This window comes from Oncorhynchus mykiss, chromosome 23 (genome assembly GCF_013265735.2).
Source record: "Oncorhynchus mykiss isolate Arlee chromosome 23, USDA_OmykA_1.1, whole genome shotgun sequence".
NCBI lineage: Eukaryota > Metazoa > Chordata > Actinopteri > Salmoniformes > Salmonidae > Oncorhynchus > Oncorhynchus mykiss.
The window spans coordinates 42,028,256-42,051,152 of NC_048587.1; the positions used below are offsets into that span (position 1 = coordinate 42,028,256).

Sequence of the window (22,897 nt, forward strand, 5' to 3'; positions counted from 1 at the left end):
TGGGATTTGAACTCTCAATCTCAGGTACACTGATTGTTCTGCTATGCAACAAAGTCTGCATCATGCTCAGAAGTCCCCTACAGATTCATTAACAATAATTTTGTGCTCCTGAGTGGCGTAGTGGTCTAAGGCACTGCATCTCAGTGCTAGAGGCATCACTACAGACCCTGGTTTGATTCCAGGCTGTATCACAACCAGCTGTGATAAGAAGTCCGATAGGATGGCGCACAATTGGCCCAGCGTCATTAGGATTTGCCTGGGGTAGGCTGTCATTGTAAAATAAGAACTTATTCTTAATTGACTTCCCTAGTTAAATCAAATATATCACTTAGTTAATCTGACTTATTCTCTGATTTATTTTGACTTTTGACTTATTTCGGCAATTACAGGGTTTTCTGCATAGTTGTCTAATTTTGGAGGGGTATATTATTCTATGATAAATATAATAGTTTTTCTTTAGTATATTTTTAACAAAGCTGAGATTTACATTGAAGTCCAAAGTGTAGGAATACAGGTGAAATCAGTTGCTGATACAGACATGGTGGCGTAGCAGGAAGTTTGGAATGCTGTGAACCAAGAGGCTGTGAGTTCAAAACCAGGTAAGGACATGTTGGATAATAATTAATTATAAATAACCCAACAATGCAGTCATGTGTGTCAAATATGTACATTGACATTCTGGGGGACACCCTAATGACCTGTTTGCAGGGCATCACCTGTGAAACTTCATGAGAAATATCATCACTTCTGAAGTGTTCCAAAACCCCATGGTTTTCTGAAATAAGAGGAAGGAAGGAATGAAAGAAGGGAGTAAAGAGAAAGATTTGGTTGTCCCCATTACTGCAACGAGCTTCACCTTGAACAAGATGCTCACTCTCTGTGTCTTTTTCAATTCCTCTCTCGCCCACCTCCTGTCTTTCTCTCTTTGTCTCTCTTTCTCAGTGGGAGCCTAAAAGACAAGACACTGTAAAAGAACGCCAGAGTGACAACATGAAAGAAAGGACCGTGTGTGTTTGTATTGAGGATATGTGTGTGTGTGTGTGTGTGGGTGTGTGGATGTTTGATGGTGTGTGTGTGCATGGGTGTATGTGCATGTCAAAACAAATCAAATTTTATTGGTCACATACACATATTTAACAGATGTTATTGAGGGTGTAGCAAAATTCTTGTGTGTGTGTGTGTGTGTGTGTGTGTGTGTGTGTGTGTGTGTGTGTGTGTGTGTGTGTGTGTGTGTGTGTGTGTGTGTGTGTGTGTGCCTGAAGCCTCTGCAGCAGTAGATTTATGTGTGTATGTCCGGGCGGTGGGAGAGCAGGCATAAATAAGGCTGAGGGGAGAAAGCTCTGAACATAATCAAGTGGATCCTTTAGAAGACCATTTATCTCTCTCTCTCTCTCTCTCTCTCTCTCACACACACACACACTCACGCACACATGCACATGCACACGCACACACAAACAGCAATGGCCAAGGAGAGGTCAGCGTATCACTGTGTATGGCTTAGTCCTCTGAACTTACAATACAACACTGAGAATTACAGAAGAAGACAATTCTAGAATAGAACACAGAGTTCTATAATCATTCTCTACACACCCACTTAGTGAGTGAAATGTCACACACACACGCACCACACGCACCACTCAATCACACACACACACACACACACCTGTGCTGAGGATAGGAGCTAACTCTCAAGGTGGTGGTAATGCGGTTAAAACCTCGTTCACATGTAAGTCTCAGTGTACATCCAGTGGTCTTTACTTCCTGTCTCCTCTCTCTAAAGCCTCTCAGTACAGCCTCTGAATACAGCTTAATTTCTCTCTTCTAAATACTTACAGACAGGAAGGATAACCATAGTCTCTGGCTAGCATCTTAAAATGGCTCAGTGCATTCGGAAAGTATTCAGACCCCTTCCCTTTTTCCCAATTTGGAAATGTTTTGTTACGTTACAGCCTTGTTCTAAAATGGATTCAATATAAAAATTAAAAAACTCAATCTACACACAATACCCCATAATGACGAAGCGAAAACTGTTTTTTTTGTACTTGTGACCCGTTTCAGGAATCTAGGCGTATGTCGCGGGTCACTACTTCACAGGAGAGCTGTTTGAACATAAACTTTTTTTAAATCAAAATGCGTTTCTTGGCAGAAATGCCTTCTCGACATGTGAACTGTCATGTGCCTTAATAACAAACGTGTATGCCTTCTGTAAATAGAAATATAATGTTTAAATTACGAGCCTAGTTGGTTAAGCCACAGAAAAAGTCAGCAACCTTCCCGCTAGCCATGATTGGCTGAGATAATGAGTGGGCTGAACATTCCGAGAGATGAGTTTGGATTGGTCTGCCTTATAGCATGCTTCTGTCTATATGAGCTGGTCAGTATGTGTAGGTAATCCTGTTTTACGCAGCTTTTTTTAATGTATTGCATAGCAAAACTTAACAAAAGACTCCAATATGCAAGTATCCATTTTAATAGAATGTCACTGCAACAACTGTTTCAGAGACTCTTGTGCCAGAGCACAGAATAACTTATGAATTTACAAATGCTCAACATCGGTTGAATATGGCTGGTGTCAGTAAACATCAGCAAAAAAGCTTAATTACAGTTAGTCACCAACGCTCTGGATAACATGAAAACAGCTTAACCAGCTCTGCTAGGGCAAGTAAAAAGGTCAGTGGGTGGGTGGGAGCTAAACCTAGATGATTCTTATGGCATTGCACATGGTCATTGTGAACCAGAGTGACTTGACACAATGGGCCAAACAAGCTGTACAAACAAAAACAGAAACAACACAGGGTGTCCAAATTATGAAAGAGGTTGCAGTCTGCCGTGAAGCGTTCATCCATGTATACGGGTAAGAGTCTAGCTACAGTTTCAGATAATGTACGTTTCTAATTTTGTTAAAGCTTACTGTTAACTAGCTAGCTGACGTTAGATGGCTGGCTCGCTGGCTAACATTACGTTTATGATCTGTGTACAGTAATGTTATCTCAGAATGCCATTTCACATTGCTAGTTAAAAACTGTGAGATTCAAGCCCTGAATGCTGATTGGCTTACAGTCATGGTATATCAGACCGCATACCATGGGTATGTCAAAACCTTTATATTAACTGCTCTAATTAACCAGTTTATAATAGCAATAATGCACCTCAGGGGTTTGTGGTATATAGCCAATATACCACGGCTAAGGGCTGTGTCCAGAAACTCAAATTTGCATCGTGCCTAAGAACATCCCTTAGCCATGGTATATTGGACATATACTACTACTCCTCGGGCCGTATTGCTTAATTATAGCCTAATGTTAGCTAGCTAACTCAATTAGCTAACATTGAACATATTTGGTTAACTTTAGCTAGATATGACAATCGGTTTGTATTGCTAGTACTCTATGGATTGGGATTATGGTTCATTGTTTGTTTAGCTAGCTAGCCAGCTACATGTCTAAACAAAAGACCCCAAGTTAAAGCTTACTGTTAGCTAGCGAGCTGACGTTCGATGGCTGGCTCGCTAGCTAACATTACGTTTATAATCTGTGTGTAGCAGTGTTATGTCAGAATGCCATTTTGCATTGCTAGTTATAACCTAATGTTAGCTAGCTAACTAAGTTAGCTAACATTTAACTTATTTGGTTAACTTTAGCTAGCTACGACAATCGGTTTGTATTGCTAGTACTCTATGGATTGGGTTTATGGTTAATTGTCTAGCTAGCATGTCTAAACAAAATACTCCACATCACCAGGGGATTACATGACCCATCAAGTTAGCCAGGTGAGTCTGACGGTGATTATGGCTATCTCTTGTATAATAATTACAAAATATTTGTATCTGGAATTTGTCTTTAAGCATCAGTAGAACACACCTGACTCTCCTCCACCATTCATACAAGGAGAATTATCTAATGCCTCCCATCAAAAAGAGAGCTGGCCCAAGCATGGACAGGTTACACCTGAAGCATGTGGACTTGCAGCGAGTTGTGAACTTCATCAACAACTATGCAGAGGATAATGCAAGAGTATTACCACGAAGCCACCCAGGACACAAACACTTTGGTGGAAAGCTGCTGCCATCCCATGTGACAAAAGCAGCGGTGTGGTGTCACCACAAGGAATCGATGACAACACTTGGTATGTAAAGCATAAACAACGTTTTGATTATTTAATTTACCTCCAACATGATTGACACTACATTTATTGATCTCACATATTTGTTTTTGTTATTTCCTGTTTAACAGCTTCGATGCTCTGGAGCCTGGTGTTGTTGTCGCCAAGGAGCGTTCGGGACCAGGTTTCAACTGCTGTGCAACGCGGACATCCTTCTTCCCATAGATGGTCTGCCTGTTCAAGCACCACCTGGAATCCTTAAAGAGATGGGTGGGGCTGGATTAAGAGGGTGTGAACAATGCTGAATGGGTGTAGACAAAAGAGAGCTCTCCAGCAGTAGTCCCAAAACATTCAAAGGCCATTTTCTCAGAAGTGAGGTTACAAGTTTATCAACTTTCCCATTGTTCTTCAAAATGCAGTGAACGATATACCATTTTGTAACGCTGTGTCTCTACTTTTATCAAATGTAAACAACAGAGTTTAAAATTTTGCTACATAAGACCGGAACAAGGTGGTCAGTCACATTTTAGCAAATTTATAAATAAGAAAAATGTATTTACATAAGTATTCAGAACCTTTGCTATGAGACATGAAATTGAGCTCAGGTGCACCCTGTTTCCATTGATCATCATTGAGATGTTTCTACAACTTGATTGGAGTCCACCTGTGGTAAATTCAATTGATTGGACAAGATTTGGAAAGGCACAGACCTATCTCTATAAGGTACCACAGTTGACAGTGCATGTCAGATCCAACACCCAGCCATGAGGTCAAAGGAATTGACGGTAGAAAACCGAGACAGGATTGTGTAGAGGCACAGATCTGGGGAAGGGTACCAAAAAATGTCTGAACACAGAAGGGTGAGAATGGCCTTGTTCAGGGAGGTGACCAAAAACCTGATGGTCACTCTGACAGAGCTCCAGAGTTCCTCTGTGGAGATGGGAGATCATTCCATAAGGACAACCATCTCTGCAGCACTCCACCAATCAAGCCGTTGTGGTAGAGTGGCCGGACGGAAGCCACTACCCAGTAAAAGGCACATGACAGCCCGCTTGGAGTTTGCCAAAATGCACCTTAAGGACTCTCAGGCCATGAGAAACAAGTTTCTCTGGTCTGTTGAAACCAAGATTGAACTCTTTGGCCTGAATGTCAAATCTCACATCTGGTGGAAACCTGGCACCATCCCTATGATGAAGCATGATGGTGGTTGCATCATGCTGTGGGGATGTTTTTCAGCAGTAGGGACTGGGAGACTAGACAGGATTGAGGGAAAGATTAACAGAGCAAAGTACAGCGAGATCCTTCATGAAAACCTGCTCCAGAGCACTCAGGACCTCAGACTGGGGTGAAGGTTCACCTTCCAACAGGACAATGACCCTAAGCACACAGCCAAGACAATGCAGGAGTGGCTTCGGTACAAGTCTCTGAATGTCCTTGAGTGGCCCAGCCAGAGCCCGGACTCGAACCCCATCAAACGTCTCTGAAGAGACCTGAAAATAGCTGTTGAGCGATGCTCCCCATCCAACCCGAGAGAGCCTGAGAGGATCTGCAGAGAAGAATGGGAGAAACTCCCAAATACAGGTGTGACAAGCTTGTAGCGTCATGCCCAAGAAGATTTGAGACTGTAATCACAGCCACAGGTGTTTCAACAAAGTACTGAGTAAAGGGTCTGAATACCTATGCAATATGATGATTCAGTTTTTTATTTTGTGTAAATTTGCGAATAAATATATATATATATATATATATATATATATATATATATATATATATATATATATATATATATATACACTATGTATAGCCTTTCATTTAACTTTTAAACCTTTATTTTAGCATCATATACATACTGGGGCGGCAGGTAGCCTAGTGGTTAAAGCTTTGGGCTAGTAACCGGAATGTTGTGAGATCGCATCCCCCGAGCTAACAAGGTAAAAATCTGTTGTTCTATCCTTGAACTAGCAGTGAACCCACTGTTCCTAGGCTGACATTGAAAATAATTTGTTCTTCACTGACTTGCCTAGTTAAATAATGGTAAAAAGAATTGAGACCTAGGTCTCTTTTTCAAATGTATCCTGTATGATACAACATACACTACCGGTTAAAAGTTTTAGAACTGTCACGCCCTGATCTGTTTCCCTGTGATTGTCGATTATTTTCCCCAGTGTATTTATCCCTGTGTTTCCTGTCTCTCTGTGCCAGTTCGTCTTGTATGTTTAGTCAAGTCAACCAGCGTGTTTTTCCCCATACTCCTTTTCTATTTTCTTTTGCTAGTCTTCCCGGTTTTGACCACTGCCTGACTCTGGACTACTTTCCCGCCTGCCTGATCATCCTGCCTACCCTGACCTTGAATCTGCCTGCCCTTCGGTACCTATTGGACTCTGAACTGGTTTTGACCTTTGGCCTGTACATGGCCATTTTCTTGCCTACCACTTTTTGGATTCATTAACATTGTAAGACTCCAACCATCTGCCTCCTGTGTCTGCAACTGGGTCTTGCATTGTGCTTTGATAAGAACATCTACTCATTCAAGGGTTTTTCTGAATTTTTACTATTTTCTACATTGTCGGATATTACTGAAGACATAAAAACTATGAAATAACACATATGGAATCATGTAGTAACCAAAGCAATGTTAAACAAATCAAAATATATTTTATATTTGAGATTCTTCAAATAGCCAACTTTTGCTTTGATGACAGCTTTGCACACTCTTGGCATTCTCTCAATCAGGTTCACCTGGAATGCTCTTCCAACAGTCTTGAAGGAGTTCCCACATATGCTGAACACTTTGGCGCTTGGTGGTTTTTGAGGCTGCACTTGAAGAAACTTTCAAAGTTCTTGACATTTTCCGGATTGACTGACCTTCATGTCTTAAAGTCATGATGTACTGTCATTTCCCTTTGCTTATTTGCACTGTTCCTGACATAATATGAACTTGGTCTTTTACCAGATAGGGCTATCTTCTGTATACCACCCCTACCTTGTCACAACACAACTGATTGGCTCAAACATATTAAGAATGAAAGAAATTCCACAAATTACCTTTTAACAAGGCACATCTGTTAATTGAAATGCTTTCCAGGTGACTGCTTCATGAAGCTGGTTGAGAGATTGTCAGGAGTGTGCAAAGCTGTCATCAAGGCAAAGGGTGGCTACTTTGAAGATTCAAAATTATTAAATATATTTAGATTTGTTCAACACTTTTTGGGTTACTACATGATTCCATATGTTTTATTTCATAGTTTGTTTTCACTATAATTATACAATGTAGAAAATAGTAAAAATAAAGAACTACTTCCCTATATTGATCACTACAAAAACATTATATAGGGCAGTGTTTCCCAACTCCAGTCCTCCAGTACTCCCAACAGCACACATTTGTGTTGTAGCCCCAGACAATCTCACCTGATACTGGAGGACTGGAGTTGGGACGCAATGCCTGTGTACAGTAACCCTCTCATAATGCAACAATCTCCTTCTCAAATTAACCACCAACCCCCTGGACAGGTAATAAATAGCAAAGCTGGATGTTGTTGGATGTTGCTTTGCTGGCTTACAAAATAAAACATTATATTTTGGAGATTTAAATTTTGAATATAATAGTAAATCATCTACAAGTTTACTACAGTTTTGTCAGCTGGAAGGTTGTCCTGATATCATAGTGGGAAAGAAATACAACATATACAGTGGGGCAAAAAAGCATTTAGTCAGCCACCAATTGTGCAAGTTCTCCCACTTAAAAATAGGAGGTACACTTCAACTATGACAGACAAAATGAGAAAAAAAAATCCAGAAAATCATATTGTAGGATTTTTTATGAATTTATTTGTAAATTATGGTGGAAAATAAGTATTTGGTCACCTACAAACAAGCAAGATTTCTGGCTCTCACAGACCTGTAACTTCTTCTTTAAGAGGCTCTTCTGTCCTCCACTCGTTACCTGTATTAATGGCACCTGTTTGAACTTGTTATCCGAATAAAAGACACCTGTCCACAACCTCAAACTGTCACACTCCAAACTCCACTATGGCCAAGACCAAAGAGCTGTCAAAGGACACCAGAAACAAAACTGTAGACCTGCACCAGGCTGGGAAGACTGAATCTACAATAGGTAAGCAGCTTGGTTTGAAGAAACCAACTGTGGGAGCAATTATTAGGAAATGGATGACATACAAGACCACTGATAATCTCCCTCGATCTGGGGCTCCACGCAAGATCTCACCCCGTGGGGTCAAAATGATCACAAGAACGGTGAGCAAAAATCCCAGAACCACACGGGGGGACCTAGTGAATGACCTGCAGAGAGCTGGGACCAAAGTAACGAAGCCTACCATCAGTAACACACTACGCCGCCAGGGACTCAAATCCTGCAGTGCCAGACGTGTCCCCCTGCTTAAGCCAGTACATGTCCAGGCCCGTCTGAAGTTTGCTAGAGAGCATTTGGATGATCCAGAATAAGATTGGGAGAATGTCAGATGGTCAGATGAAACCAAAATATAACTTTTTGGTAAAAACTCAACTCGTCGTGTTTGGAGGACAAAGAATGCTGAGTTGCATCCAAAGAACACCATACCTACTGTGAAGCATGGGGGTGGAAACATCATGCTTTGGGGCTGTTTTTCTGCAAAGGGACCAGGACGACTGATCCGTGTAAAGGAAAGAATGACTGGGGCCATGTATCGTGAGATTTTGAGTGAAAACCTCCTTCCATCAGCAAGGGCATTGAAGATGAAACGTGGCTGGGTCTTTCAGCATGACAATGATCCCAAACACATCGCCCGGGCAACGAAGGAGTGGCTTCGTAAGAAGCATTTCAAGGTCCTGGAGTGGCCTAACCAGTCTCCAGATCTCAACCCCATAGAAAATCTTTGGAGGGAGTTGAAAGTCCGTGTTGCCGAGCAACAGCCCCAAAACACTGCTCTAGAGGAGATCTGCATAGAGGAATGGGCCAAAATACCAGCAACAGTGTGTTAAAATCTTGTGAAGACTTACAGAAAACGTTTGACCTCTGTCATTGCCAACAAAGGGTATATAACAAAGTATTGAGATAAACTTTTGTTATTGACTAAGTACTTATTTTCCACCATAATTTGCAAATAAATTCATTACAAATCCTACAATGTGATTTTCTGGATTTTTTCTCTCATTTCTCATAGTTGAAGTGTACCTGTGATGAACATTACAGGCCTCTCTTATCTTTTTAAGTGGGAGATCTTGCACAATTGGTGGCTGACTAAATACTTTTTTGCCCAACTGTATATTAGCAGCTTGTATATAATCTGTCTAATCAATTACTTAGATTAAACATTTAATTGAAATACACAACAAATAATTAATCCTAGGCAGCATCTGTTGTCTGAACATACAGCAAGATTGACTTTGAAATAGCATGTCTGTTCATGTCCTGAAGACGCCAGAAAATGCCCTCAAATCTGGCCACTAGGGACAACAGTGAGTGCTGTTAACATCAAATAGGCTTGGGTTTTGCTAAAACATAATCCCATTACTCTGGATCCGATATTTGCGTGTTCAATCCCAATGGTCTACATTTTTTTCTATCCCAAAACTTTAAGGTCCTGCCCAATCAAGCTATTTTGCTAATAAAAAATAACCTTTGAATGACCAAAACGTCACCATGTCATGCCCTGACCATAGAGAGCCATTTAGTCTCTGTGTTGGTTGGCGCGTGATAGTGACTAGGGTGGGTCATCTAGGTGATTCATGATTTTATGTTGGCCTGGTATGGTGTGGTTCCCAATCAGAGAGAGCTTTTTATCGTTGTCTCTGATTGGGGATCATATTTAGGTAGCCATTATCCCCATTGTGTTTTGTGGGATCTTGTCTACAGTTAGTTGCCTGTGTGCACACCAGTAGCTTCACGTTTCGTTTGGTAGTTTGTTGTTTTTGTTCGGTGTTCAGTTATTAAAGGACGCCTACCATTCTGCACCTTGGTCCAATCATTACGACGATCGTGACACACCCATAATATTTTTACACTAGAAAATGCTCAGAATTTAAGAAATGGCATCTTTTCTCTCATCTCTAACTATCAGGAAGCCCGAAAGAATAGGCTGAGTGGGGGGGGGGGTTTATTCATGAGCTTGCCTTGACTGACAGCTCCTTGTGGTCGTTGCCAGGTAACAAGCTAAACAATTGGCCACATGTCATTAATGACGAGGTAAACAATGGGCAACATGTCATTCTGAGCATAAATAGTATGCCTCAACCCATTTTCTCTGCAAAATGCCCTCATGGTCAACATGAATATCAGACAAACAGCAGCAATACCCAATTGCAATTCTATTGTTTTGTACCTAATTACAGAATACAGTTCACTTATACACTTCTTCACAAGAATTAGTAAATCACCTTAGAAGCTTAGACATAAGGGAATGTACAGTGCCTTCAGACAGCATTCATGCTTCTTGACTTAATTTACATGTTGATGTTTCAGCCAAATTTTAAAAGTTTTTCTTACACATAATACTCCATAATGACAAAGTGAAAATATGTTTTTTCAAATGTTTTGCCACAAATTATTGAAGATGAAATACAGAAATAATTTACGTAGGTATTCACACCCCTGAGTCAATACTTTGTAGAAACACCTTTGGCAGCAATTAAAGCTGTGAGTTTTTCTGGGTAAGTCTCGAAGAGCTTTCCACACCTGGATTGTGAAACATTTGCACATTATTCTTTTTAAAATAGTTCAAGCTCTAAATTGGTTTTTGATCATTGCTAGACAAAGATTTCCATGTCTTGCCATAGATTTTCAAGTAGAATTAAGAAAATAACTGAAATATCACATTTATTCAGGTCAATTACTCAGTACTTTGTTGAAGCACCTTTGGCAGCGATTACAGCCTTAAGTCGTATTGGGAATGACAATACAAGCTTGACACACCTGTATTTGGGGAGTTTCTCCCATTCTTTTCTGAAGATCCTCTCAAGCTCTTTCAGGTTGGATGGAGAGGGTCGCTGCACAGCTATTTTCAGGTCTCAACAGAGTTGTCTGATCGATCGGGTTCAAGTCAGGGCTCTGGCTGGGCCACTCAAGGACATTCAGAGACTTGTCCTGAAGCCACTCCTGCATTATCTTGGCTGCGTACTTAGGGTCATTTTCCTGTTGGAACGTGAACCTTCGCCACAGTCTGAAGTCCTGAGCCTCTGGAGCAGGCTTTCATCAAGGATCTCTCTGTACTTCGTTCCGTTCATCTTTCCCTCAATCCTGTCTCCCAGTCCCTGCCGTAGAAAAGTATCCCCACAGCATGATGCTGCCATCACCATGATTCACCTTAGGGATGGTGCCTGGTTTCCCCCAGACGTGATGCTTGGCATTCAGGATAAAGAGTTCAATCTTGGTTTTATCAGATCAGAGAATCTTCTTTCTCATGGTCTGAGAATCCTTTTGGCAAACTCCAAGCGGGCTGTCATGTGCCTTTTACTGAGGAGTGGCTTCCGTCTGGCCACCCTACCATAAAGGCCTGATTGTTAGAGTGCTGCACAGATGGTTGTCCTTCTGGAAGGTTCTCCAATCTCCACAGAGGAACTCTGGAGCTCTGTCAGAATTACCATCATGTTCTTGGTCACCTCCCTGATCAAGGCCCATCTCCCCCGATTGCTTAGTTTGTCCTGGCGGCCAGGTCTAGGAAGAGTCTTGGTGGTTCCAAACATTGTCCATTTAAGAATGATGGAGGCCACTGTGTTCTTGGTGACCTTCAATGCTGTAGATTTTTGTAGATTTTTTTTGGTACCCTTCCCCATATCTCTCCATTGAGCTCTATGGACAATTCCTTTGACCTCATGGCTTGGTTTTTGCACTGACATGCACTGTCAAATGTAGGGCCTTATATAGACAGGTGTATGCCTTTCCAAATCATGTCCAATGAATTGAATTTGCCATAGGTGGACTCCAATCAAGTTGTAGAAACAGCTCAAGGATCATCAATGGAAACAGGAAGCACCTGAGCTCAATTTTGTGTCTCATAGCAAAGGGTCTGAATACTTATGTAAATAAGGTATTTCTGTTTATTATTTTTTATAAATTAGCACATTTCTTCTAAAAACCTGTTTTTGCTTTGTCATTATGGGGTACTTTGTGTAGATTGATGAGGATTTGTTTTTTATTTCACCCATTTTAGAACAAGGCTGTAACGTAACAAAATGTCGAAAAAGTGAAGGGGTCAGAATACTTCCCAAATGAAATGTAGGCACACGGACTCCCTACAATGTGCAGGACCCCATCCGAACACTTTTTTTTATTTTTTACTATAAGCCTGATAGTCTATTTGGTACACCTCCCCGTTCTTGAAAATGTTTCGCTCCTACAGACAGTGAGTCCCGTGGCAGTGGCTTGCTATATAAAGCAGGCAGACAGGCATCAAGGCATTAAGTTACTGTTCAATTGAATGTTAGAATGGGCAAAATGAGTTACCTAAGTGTCTTTGAGCGTGCTATGACCATCGGTGCCAGGCCTGACATTTCCAGTATTTCAGAAACCTGGGATTTTCACGCATGACAGTGTCTAGGGTTTACCGAGAATGGTACGACAAACAAAAAACATCCAGTCAGCGGCAGTCCTGTGGGCAAAAAAAACCTTGTTGATGACAGGACAAAGGAGAACAGTGGTGTGTAGAACGGCATCTCGGAATGCACAACTCATCCATTCTTTTCACGGATGGGCTATTGCAGCAGATGAGCTCACCGGGTTCTACTCCTATCAGCTAAAAACAAAAAGAAGTGGCTCCAGTGTGCACGCGATCAATTGAGGAGTGGAGAAACATTGCCTGGTCCAACGAATCCCGGTTCCCATCCTGCCTGGTGTCAACGGTATAGGCTGGGAGCGGTGTTGTAATGGCATGGGGATTGACCCATGTACCCTGCTTCAATCAAGCAGGCTTCAGTCACCCACTTAGCTTCAGTCATCCCCAAGACTGAAGCAGGAGACAAATCCAGCAATTGCCTCTTCCTTGTTAGGCCTATCACACTGGACAGAAAAGGGTCCTGGGATGGACAGCAAGCACAGCCTCCCCACATACGGCGCTGGATCAAGGTGACCTCGTTGAAGTGTAAGGATTTGCCCCAATGACAAAAGTTGCATCAACTGTAAGACAACAACCCACACACTCGAATGGCAAAATACGATTTTCAGGGGTGATTTACAAATACTATACACACCGCAAAAAACACATAGTGACTATCAGGTTTATTACAGAAAATATATAATTCACAAGTCAAAAACAGCCACAGCCACAGTTGCATTATCTCATGTTAGCCCCCCGGATCCTCCCCAAAATGTTGGCTACCGTGTCAGACTCATCAAACTCTGATACTTACGTTGCGGTCAGCACTTGCAGGATTCACTGTCAATGAAGGTACAGCATCCGTCTTCAGGATTAGCTTCCTGGCAATACCCATTGAATGTTCTCCCTAGTTAATAAAGCAACTTCATTCCAAATGTGCACTGCACAGACGAGACATGATTGTAATTTTCGGTGCAGCCTGTCCACTCGAAATGAAAGCAGCCACTGCTGTCCGATGTCTTCATTCTTCAGAAAATAGCATAACTTAAAATGTACACTATGGTATCCAGTCACAACACCGTGTGCATTTGCCAGCATTCTGGTAAATAGCTTGCTAGCTAACAGTGTTGCAATTGCATGCAATAAGGTCAGAAACACTTTTAAACATTTCATTTCTTATTTCTTTCTTTTTTAGAAGCTAACGTATATAGTCTAATTCCATTCCTCTCTCTACTTAGAACTGTGTCTTTTCACTGTAATTACAAGCTACTTAACACTACTGCAATGTTCTGCTTCCTGGCTAAAGTAAGAGCCTCCAGGGGATATGGCTCCCAGTGTTACTGTCCTCACTGAGACAGGCAAACACTCTCTCATCCCCTCAAACACACCTGCGCTCGCACACACACACACACACACACACACACACACACACACACTTCCTGGAACAGATGAAAACTAAAAGGCATCTTCACAAGCTCTCATTTCCATTGCTCAAACCTCAAACTCACATCACATATAGAAAATAATTTTTACGTGAACAGACACAGAAATTCCCTGTTGTGTAGGAATACAGAGTATACAGGACAAATACTGATAATTATGGGGAAAAAAATCAGAGAAATAGGCCTACGGAGAAAATCCCTGCATAAGCTTCAGACATGCTGTCTACCACGCTCCCCATATAAGCCCAGAATCTACCCGCAAACACTGCACACACAAACTCCTGCAGACACACTCTCCTGAAGACATATAGATCATACACACCCGCAAAATGCCGAACACTGCAGGTGCACTCCCACAGATACACACACCCCTGCTTACACACTCACATGCAAACACAAACAATCCAGCAGATACATGCACACACTCCTTGAAGACAATACATTCCTGCTCACAAACACACTTTCTTGGGGAAACGTATGTACTTTCACGATACTAGAACATTAAACATGGTTTGGTACAAGAATGTGTGTTACTTTTGGTACTTTTGTCAAATGTGTCTCATGTCGTCTACTGATTGTCCCCTTGTAGCACGAGAGCACCGTGCCTGCTCCACTTACTCATTTCTAGCTCTAGCCTGTCCTGAGGAAACACCGCAATCACTGGGAGTCTGGGCTGCATTACCACTCACACTGCACAGAAGTTAACACACTTGAATAATGCTACACAGCATGTAGAGATGTTGAATCTACTAATTACTGTTCCCAAAACAATGTTCAGTACGGAACACAACTATGCAAGAAGATACCGCTTCCAGCTTTGTAGGCTAACGTTCCTTGCTAGCTTACAGCTGAAGCCAACCCTAGTACCTTGTTTGCGATAATATGCAAACCATAAAGGAACATTTTGCTCATAACAAAGCTGATTGCTACCACAAACGTTATTCATTCACTTCGTCTCCCCCGCCTCACGTCTCTCCCAGTCAATATCATCTTTGCTCAAGCCTGGAACGGACTTTGTGTGTGAATGATGTCATTCGTCTTAAAGAGACAGCACACACTTTAATAAAATAAAAATTACTTATTCTATGCAAATGTTGTTGATCAGTACAATAAAATAAGTCCAAAATGGAAGGTAAACAGATTGTTTTTCATCTGTAGCCATGTGAAATCAGACAAAACAAACTCAATAAACTCAATGCATGAGCACACTCCTATTGAATATGCCCCCGCTGACAAGCTAAAGGCCCATATAGGTTTTTCTGTGGGACGTTGGTCTGGAAAGACAGAATGTCACAAATCACTAAATGTATTTAGCTCTACAAAGAATCTATTCCTATAAATGTTTTCAAATGGACTTGATTGAACACACAGAAAATACACATCCTGTCACGCTAAGTATGTGTACCACACACACACAGAAAATACACTCACACATACCACACTTGACTATGACAGACAACAAATTCAGAGTTGTAAAAAGTAATCAGGAATGGTAATATCGTCTTTCAGTCTATTTCGCTATCTCTCTCTCGCTCTCTCTCTCTCGCTCTAACTCTCACTCCTCTCTGCTGTCCTCAGCGTCAACGCAGCACTCTATATCTTATCCCTTCCCTACCTCCCTCCCTCCCTCACCACCATCCATCTATATTTTACAAAAGAGAAGTGAAAAGCTGAAATGAATAAATCTTATCTTACTGTGAAGTCTGTGTGCTACACTGGTGATTCCACAAATCAGACGCTTCACTTCGGGGAGGAGAGGGATATAGGTTAGTGTAGCCACAGAGAGATACCGCTCAGGCTAACAAATAGCTAGTGTTGTTTCCCATAATAAAACAGACAATACTAGACACTTCAATATGCCTCTTCACCAACTGTAAGACCGTAGAATCACTAGAGAGCCCCTGAAACTAAGTCTCACACTGACTCATATCCACACACACGTTGTATATTTCATGTCGGTCCTAGACCCTTTACCTTGGTCCCGGTCTTGTGTCTGTTTCTGACCTTGTCGTTGGATCTCTGAGACCTCTTCACATTGATGCCCTGAGTAGACACACACACACACACACACACACACACACACACACAGTCCAGTGTTGTCTCAGTAAAAATGTTTACATACTGTGTGACCAAGTGTACCTACATCCATGAAAATACCACTTTTCAACCAACCAGCATGAAATCAACTCACATAATTACTCTGTGTGCGTGTGTGCGTGTGTGTGTGTGTGTGTGTGCATGCGTGCGTGTTTGCGTGCGTGCGTGCATGCGTGAGGTGTGTGCACAAATGCGTACAGTGTAGGATGTCCATTGCATCAACGTGTGAAGGCTGGTGATTCACACAGTTTTGCCCTACTGTATTATCGTGATGTAATGTGTTTGAATATGAGACGTTTATTTACATCTGTGGATGTGTGTGTGTCTGAGTTCATATGTAATCGCACTTGTATACACTTATAAATGTGGGTACTATGTCTGTATTACTGTAAGTATGACTAGTATGTGTGACCAGTCTTTCCCATGCTTCTCTGTGTGTTCAGTAATCACTGTATATGCTCTACTGTATGTCTACATCGTGTGTACAGTGTGTGTGTGTACAGTGTGTCTGTGTGTACAGTGTGTGTCATTCCTCCATAAGAAACACAACCAGTACAGTAGTTACCGGGTCCTCCATTGTAAGAGAGTGAGAGAAGAGGATAGAAAATAATTGGCATGCGATAGAAAAAAAGAGTACTCACAGTTAGTCGTAGTCTCAAGGTCCTCTCTCTTCTCTCTCTGTCCTGTTACTGACTGCTGGCTGTCACTCTGCTGGCATTCTGTCTCTGTCTCCGTCTTTATCTCTCTCTCTCTCCGCTGCTATCCCTGCACTGGACACACACACACAGTCACACACTCCTCCGCTACCAAAGGAAGTGTTCAGAGCAAGAGAACGAGGGAGAGCGAGTGATGGAGAAGCGAGTAAGCGAGAAGAGCGAGTGAGCAAAAGAGAGAGAGAGGAGGAGGATGAAGAGGAGGAGAAGGGAGGGCTGGTGTGTGTGAAGTGATCTGTTAGCCAGTGTGTGATTGGGGCAGAGCGGATTCAGAGGCTCTACTGTTGCTAGCGTGTCTCAGTAGCGTGGGTCTAGTGTGCTGTGTTTGTGTGTGAGCGCTCACAAATTGCTCGGAGCCAGCACGGTACAAGAAACACACACACACCAACACACACACACACACACAAGCAGACTCTGGATTCAGCGCTGACACAGAGAGAGGGGGAGTGAAAAAGATAAAGAATGAGGCGCTCACACACACGCCTGTTCTGGTTGGCACTCGTTGAACGAGGGATGGAGAGAGAGAGGAGGAGGACAAGGAGACGGGAAAGAGGAGGAATAGAGAGAGAGAGAGAGAAAGAAAGAAAGAGAGCACTGACCTGGTGGCAGTTTGATGTGTGTGCTTCAATGGGACCCAACGCAACACACACTGACATGTAACGAGCCACGGAGGACAGACAGACAGAGGCATCTCTCGCTCCACTCCTAATTTACGCCATTCTCTCCACCCCCCTTCCTCTCTTCATTTACAAATAAATAGTTTTTAGTCTTTCTGCGGCATCATCACGTATGTGGAGTCCAATGTTGTGAGTTCATAGCAGATTGAGGCAGGTTGGATGGCCCTGTCGCTGCACTGCCTTCTCCCCAGCCCTCTCTCTCTCTCCTCGATACGAGACACTGCACTCCACCAGATTCAATTAAAAGTGAGATTAGCAATTACCCAGCGCTCATGACCTAACACTGATCCAATGTAGCTCTGCTTGGCTGCCTACCCCACTCTGCTCGGACTGCTACTTCCCTCAGGGATCAGACTGTCATGAGGTGTCTTACTGACTCTGAAGATTTGTTTTTCACCCCAGAGTGTGTGTCGGGTGGGGGGGGGGGATATTAGTGTGTGTGTGAACGTGTTTAAATATTCTTAAATAAAATTGCCAACTGGGGACATTTTGTTGGTCCCCACAAGGTCAAATGCTACTTCTGAGGGGTTTAGGGCTAAGGTTGGAATTAGTGTTAGGGTTATAATTAGGTTTAGGGTTAGGAGATAGGGTCAGTTTTAGGGCTAGGGTTAGGAACTAGGGTTAGGTTTAGGGTTAGGATTAAGGTAAGGGTTAGGGAAAAAATTATTTTGAATGGGACTGAATTGTGTGTCCCCACAAGGATAGCTGTTCAAGATGTGTGTGTGTGTGTGTGTGTGTGTGTGTGTAAAATTTGATTTAGTAGCCTCAACCTATTGCTGTTATATTGAACTGGGTGAATGGAATATGAATGAGTGTGTGTGTGTGTGTGTGTGTGTGCGTGCGTGCGTGCAGCAGAAGCTATCTGCAAAGGTTGTAGCAACGTCGTGATAGGTATAGGTACAATTTTATTTCGTAGCCAAACCTACCTCTGTTACATTGCATTAGGTGAATGGAATATGAATGTGTGTGTGTGTGTGTGTGAAGGGGTCCCTTGCATGTTCTATCACAGCCAGTTAACACCTCCACGCTCCACCCAGATAGGCTGACATGAGACACATCCAAGCCTACCTGAGTGCTCCCTCACACCCCTGGTCCCCTGGAGGTTCCATGCAGTAACTACTACTCAACACCTCCATACAGCTTAATTCATTCATACCTGGAGGGACAGGGATTGCCTTTTAGTGTGTGCTCCAAATGCCACCCTATTCCCTATATAGTGCAGTACTTTTGACCAGGCCCATATCCCCTTATAAAGTGTCATGACGTTGGCCTGTGGGTAAGGTTTATAACCCCCCCATAAATATCTTTCTCCCATTCCTCTCTTGACTCTACTGAAGGACGCTTGAAAAGCCTTTGTTAAACATAGAGAGTCGGGGAACATAAAAAGGTGGGGGGAAAGGAACCATATTTCGGTAATCCAACCAGTTGAAAATATACATTTGTACTTAATGAATATGATGTCAGTTCGGTTGTCATCTGTGACATTCTTATTAATGATAGGATGACATAAACTGTATCTTGGAAAGTCTACACACAGATTCACATGGAATTGTTATGCAATTTAAATGTTTAAATATGAAACTATTTGTGAAAAGATTAAATGTAATTTTAGCTTCCAAGTGAGAGAATTGGGTTTTCATAAGGTTAAAGCTCTGCTCCATCAGTGGCCTGCCCCTGTGAAGAGACATTGGTTATAAACTATGAAACACAACCTTCTCTCCCTCCACTATATAAGCCCTTTACGAAAATATAACTTTCTGTTCCGGGTACATTAGGGCGACGGTCCGATGTCAGAAGGATTCAGATAATAAGCTGTTCCGGGTACATTAGGGCGACGGTCCGATGTCAGAAGGATTCAGAAAATAAGCGGTTCCGAGGACGTGAGGACGATGGTCCCACGTTAAAAGGACTAACATGTCAACTACAGAACTAAGCCAACCTCAGCGTGAGCTTTGGTTGTGAATGGTATGAACTTTGAACTCTTATTCACTACTGCTACTAGTTAGCAGCGGCCGCTATAAACGTGGGCTAGGAAAGGACGGACGACGGATCCAGTCTAACACACAACGACAATACTACAACGTATTCAGTTTACCACCAGAGACATTCTTCCGAGGACAGGAAGATCTCTGTTGGGCAACACGGCCAGCATCTACGATCAACCTGCCGAAGCGCAGCTCAGAGTAAATATTGATTGCATTTTCCTTTTCCAAATGGCCGATAATTTAGTATGCATAAGATACTGTATTTACAACAGCATAGCTTATCCCTTTGTTCCTCAGTCTTCCCGTTCTTTCACTCAAACCCAACCCCCTTTCCTTTGTGTAACCAGCCGTCATTTCAGCTCTGTTCACCCAGGACGTTTTCTGTATGACATAATTTGCATTCTGTGTATATGTAATTCTGTGTGATTATTTAGGTATTTAGTAAATAAATAATTAAACCAAAGTTTGTATTGCTGATTCAACTTGTTAGCCAGGGTTCGTGAAGTTAACCAAGAATTTACAACTTTCAGATGAGACTGAAATAAAGTGACGATTAATATTGACTGCAATTGATGTAAAATATTGCCAGGTCTTTTAGAGTTTTTTCGGAAGATAACAGCTCTATAAACATTATTTTGTGGTTCCCCAACTTTCTAGTTAATTACAGTTACATGATTAGCTTAATCAGGTAATATTAATTACAGAGAAATGAATAGCATGAATAGAATAGCATGTCATATCACTTAATCCGGCATAGCCAAAGACACGACAATAGGGAATAGGGTGCCATTTGGGATGCAACTAGTCTGCTAGAGCTAGAGGCTGCCCTTAACCACAGATCAACGATCAGAATACCTTAGCCCTGAAGATATTCCTATTCATAATGGTATGATAAATAACTGTCCCTGTATCAGTGGTTAGGAGCAAGTTGGCAAGCCAACCATTTTTAGAATGCAGAGAATAAAATGTATTTTGTAGTAAAGACATACACTGAGTGTACAAAACATTAAGAACACTTGCTCTTTCCATTACATAGACTGACCAGGTGAATACAGGTGAAAGCTATGATCCTTTATTGATGTCACTTGTTAAATCCACTTCAATCAGTGTAGATGAGGAGACAGGTTATAGAAGGATTTTTAAGCCTTGAGACATGGATTGTGTATATATGCCATTCAGAGGGTGAATGGGCAAGAGAAAATATTTAAGTTCCTTTGAACAGGGTTTTGTAGTAGGTGCCAGGCACACCAGTTTAAGGTGTGTCAAGAACTGCAACGCTGCTGGATTTTCTACACTCAATAGTTGTTTCCTGTGTGTAACAAGAACCCACAGGACATCCAACTAACTTGACACAACTCTGGGAAGCATTGGAGTCAACATGGGCCAGCATCTCTGTGGAGCGCTTTCGACACCTTGTAGAGTCCACGCCCCGATGAATTGAGAACGTTTATCTTAGGAAGGCGTTGTTAATGTTTTGCACAGTGTAGAATGGTAATAAATATTATCTCCCGCTCTCAGCCCCCACACTGAGGGTCACGGGATTTTGTGGGTGGCGTCTGTAAATAGATAATCATTTCCGTTGGCCTTTAGATACACACACACACACACACACGTCAAACACATGTTCACAGCAGTGGAGGCTCCTCAAAGGAGGAATGAGAGGACCATCATCCTCAGTGAATTTCATAAAAATGTAAATAGTGAAACACTTAAAAAGTTATCCTTTTTAGGAAAAACTATACTAAATATATTCACGTCACCAAACAATTTAATAAAACACACTGTTTTGCAATGAAGGTCCACAGTAGCCTCAGCAGCACGCTTTAGGGTAGTCCTCCTCTGGGCACGTTGACTTCAACACAAAACCTAGCAGGCTTATGGTTCTCACCCCCTTCTATAGACGTACGCAGTAAATTTGACAACTTCCTGAGGACACCCTCAAACCTATCAGAGCTCCTGCAGCATGAACTGACATTTTGTCCACCCAATCAAAGGATCAGAGAATAAATCAAGAACTGAAAGCATAAACTACAGCTAGCTAGCACTGCAGTGTGTAAAATGTGGTGAGTAGTTGACTCAAAGAGAGAGAAAGACAATAGTTGAACAGTTTTGGGAAAAAAAGTATTTCAAAATTATGGACAAGCAAGAAAGAGAGAGAGAGAGATTTCATAATTTTTTTAACTTTTACTTTCACTTACTTAGCTAGAAAATGCAGCTATCTAGTTTAGCCCACTGAAAGACGAAACTGGAACTCTAAATAAGAAATAAGGCCATACTCATGAAAAAGATTGTCCTCCCTCATCTTAAACGGCACTGACCACCACTGGGTGATATAGCCTGACAGTATGCTCTCAATTGTACATCTGTAAAAGTTAGGGACCAAGCCTACATTTCGCTGTTGCGCCTTCTTCACCACACTGTCTGTGTGGGTGGACCATTTCAGATTGTCAGTTATGTGTACTCTGAGGATTTTGAAGCTTTTCACCTTCTCCACTGCTGTCCCGTCGATGTGGATGGGGCATGCTCCCTCTGCTGTCTCCTGAAGTCCACAATAAGCTCATTCATTTTATTGATGTTGATGAATAGGTTAACTTCTTGGCAGGGCCCTCCCCTCCTCCCTGTAGGCTATCAGGCCTACTACTCTTGTGTTGTCTGCTAAGTTGATGATTGAGTTGGAGGCGTGCATGGCCACGCAGTCACGGGTTAACAGGGAGTGCAGGAGGGGGCTGAGCTTGCACACTTGTGGAGCCCCTGTGTTGCGGATCAGCATAGTGGGGGTGTTGTTTCCTGCCTTCACCACCTGGGGGCGGCCAGTCCAGAAGTCCAAGACCAAGTTGCACAGGGTGAGGTGCAGACACAGGGCCGCAAGCTTGATGATGAGCTTGGAGGGTACTATGGTGTTAAAGGCTGAGCTTTGGTCAATGAAAAGCATTCTTACTTAGTTATTCCTCTTGTCCAGAAGGGTTGGGGCAGTGTGATGGCAATTGCATCGTCTGTGGATCTATTGGGGCGGTAAGCAAATTGGAGTGGTTCTAGGGTGTCAGGTAAGGTGGAGGTGATGTGATCCTTAACTAGCCTCTCAAAGCACTTCATGATGACAGAAGTGCATGCTCGGAGGGATGCCTTCTGGTCTGGCAGCCTTGCGATGGTTAACACGCTTTAATGTCTTACTCACGTCGGCCGTGGAGAGCGAGAGCCCACAGTCTTGGGAGCGGGCCACATCTGTGGCACTGTGTTATCCTCAAAGTGGGTGAAGAAGGTGTTTAGCATGTCCAGGAGCAAAATGTTGGGGGTCTGCGACGTGGCTGGTTTTCCCTTTGTAATCCATGATTGTTTGTAGACCCTGCCATCAGACCA

The 22,897-nt window shown here is 42.4% G+C and overlaps 1 protein-coding gene across 6 annotated transcripts in view; it reads right to left on the reverse strand.

Annotated features, from left to right (window-relative positions):
- Positions 1-17,188, reverse strand: part of LOC110502777 (RNA binding protein fox-1 homolog 3) — a 739,581-nt gene extending 722,393 nt beyond the window's left edge. For 2 of the 6 annotated variants that reach the window (XM_036960467.1, XM_036960470.1), the window contains exons 1-2: positions 16,807-17,188; positions 16,043-16,111 (exon numbers count right to left, since the gene is read on the reverse strand). The gene's annotated coding sequence lies outside the window, so the exon portion shown is untranslated. The remainder of the gene's footprint in view (positions 1-16,042; positions 16,112-16,806) is intronic. The other 4 variants (XM_036960464.1, XM_036960466.1, XM_036960469.1 and 1 more) reach the window with 3 other exon arrangements.
- Between the last annotated feature and the right edge of the window lie 5,709 nt (positions 17,189-22,897).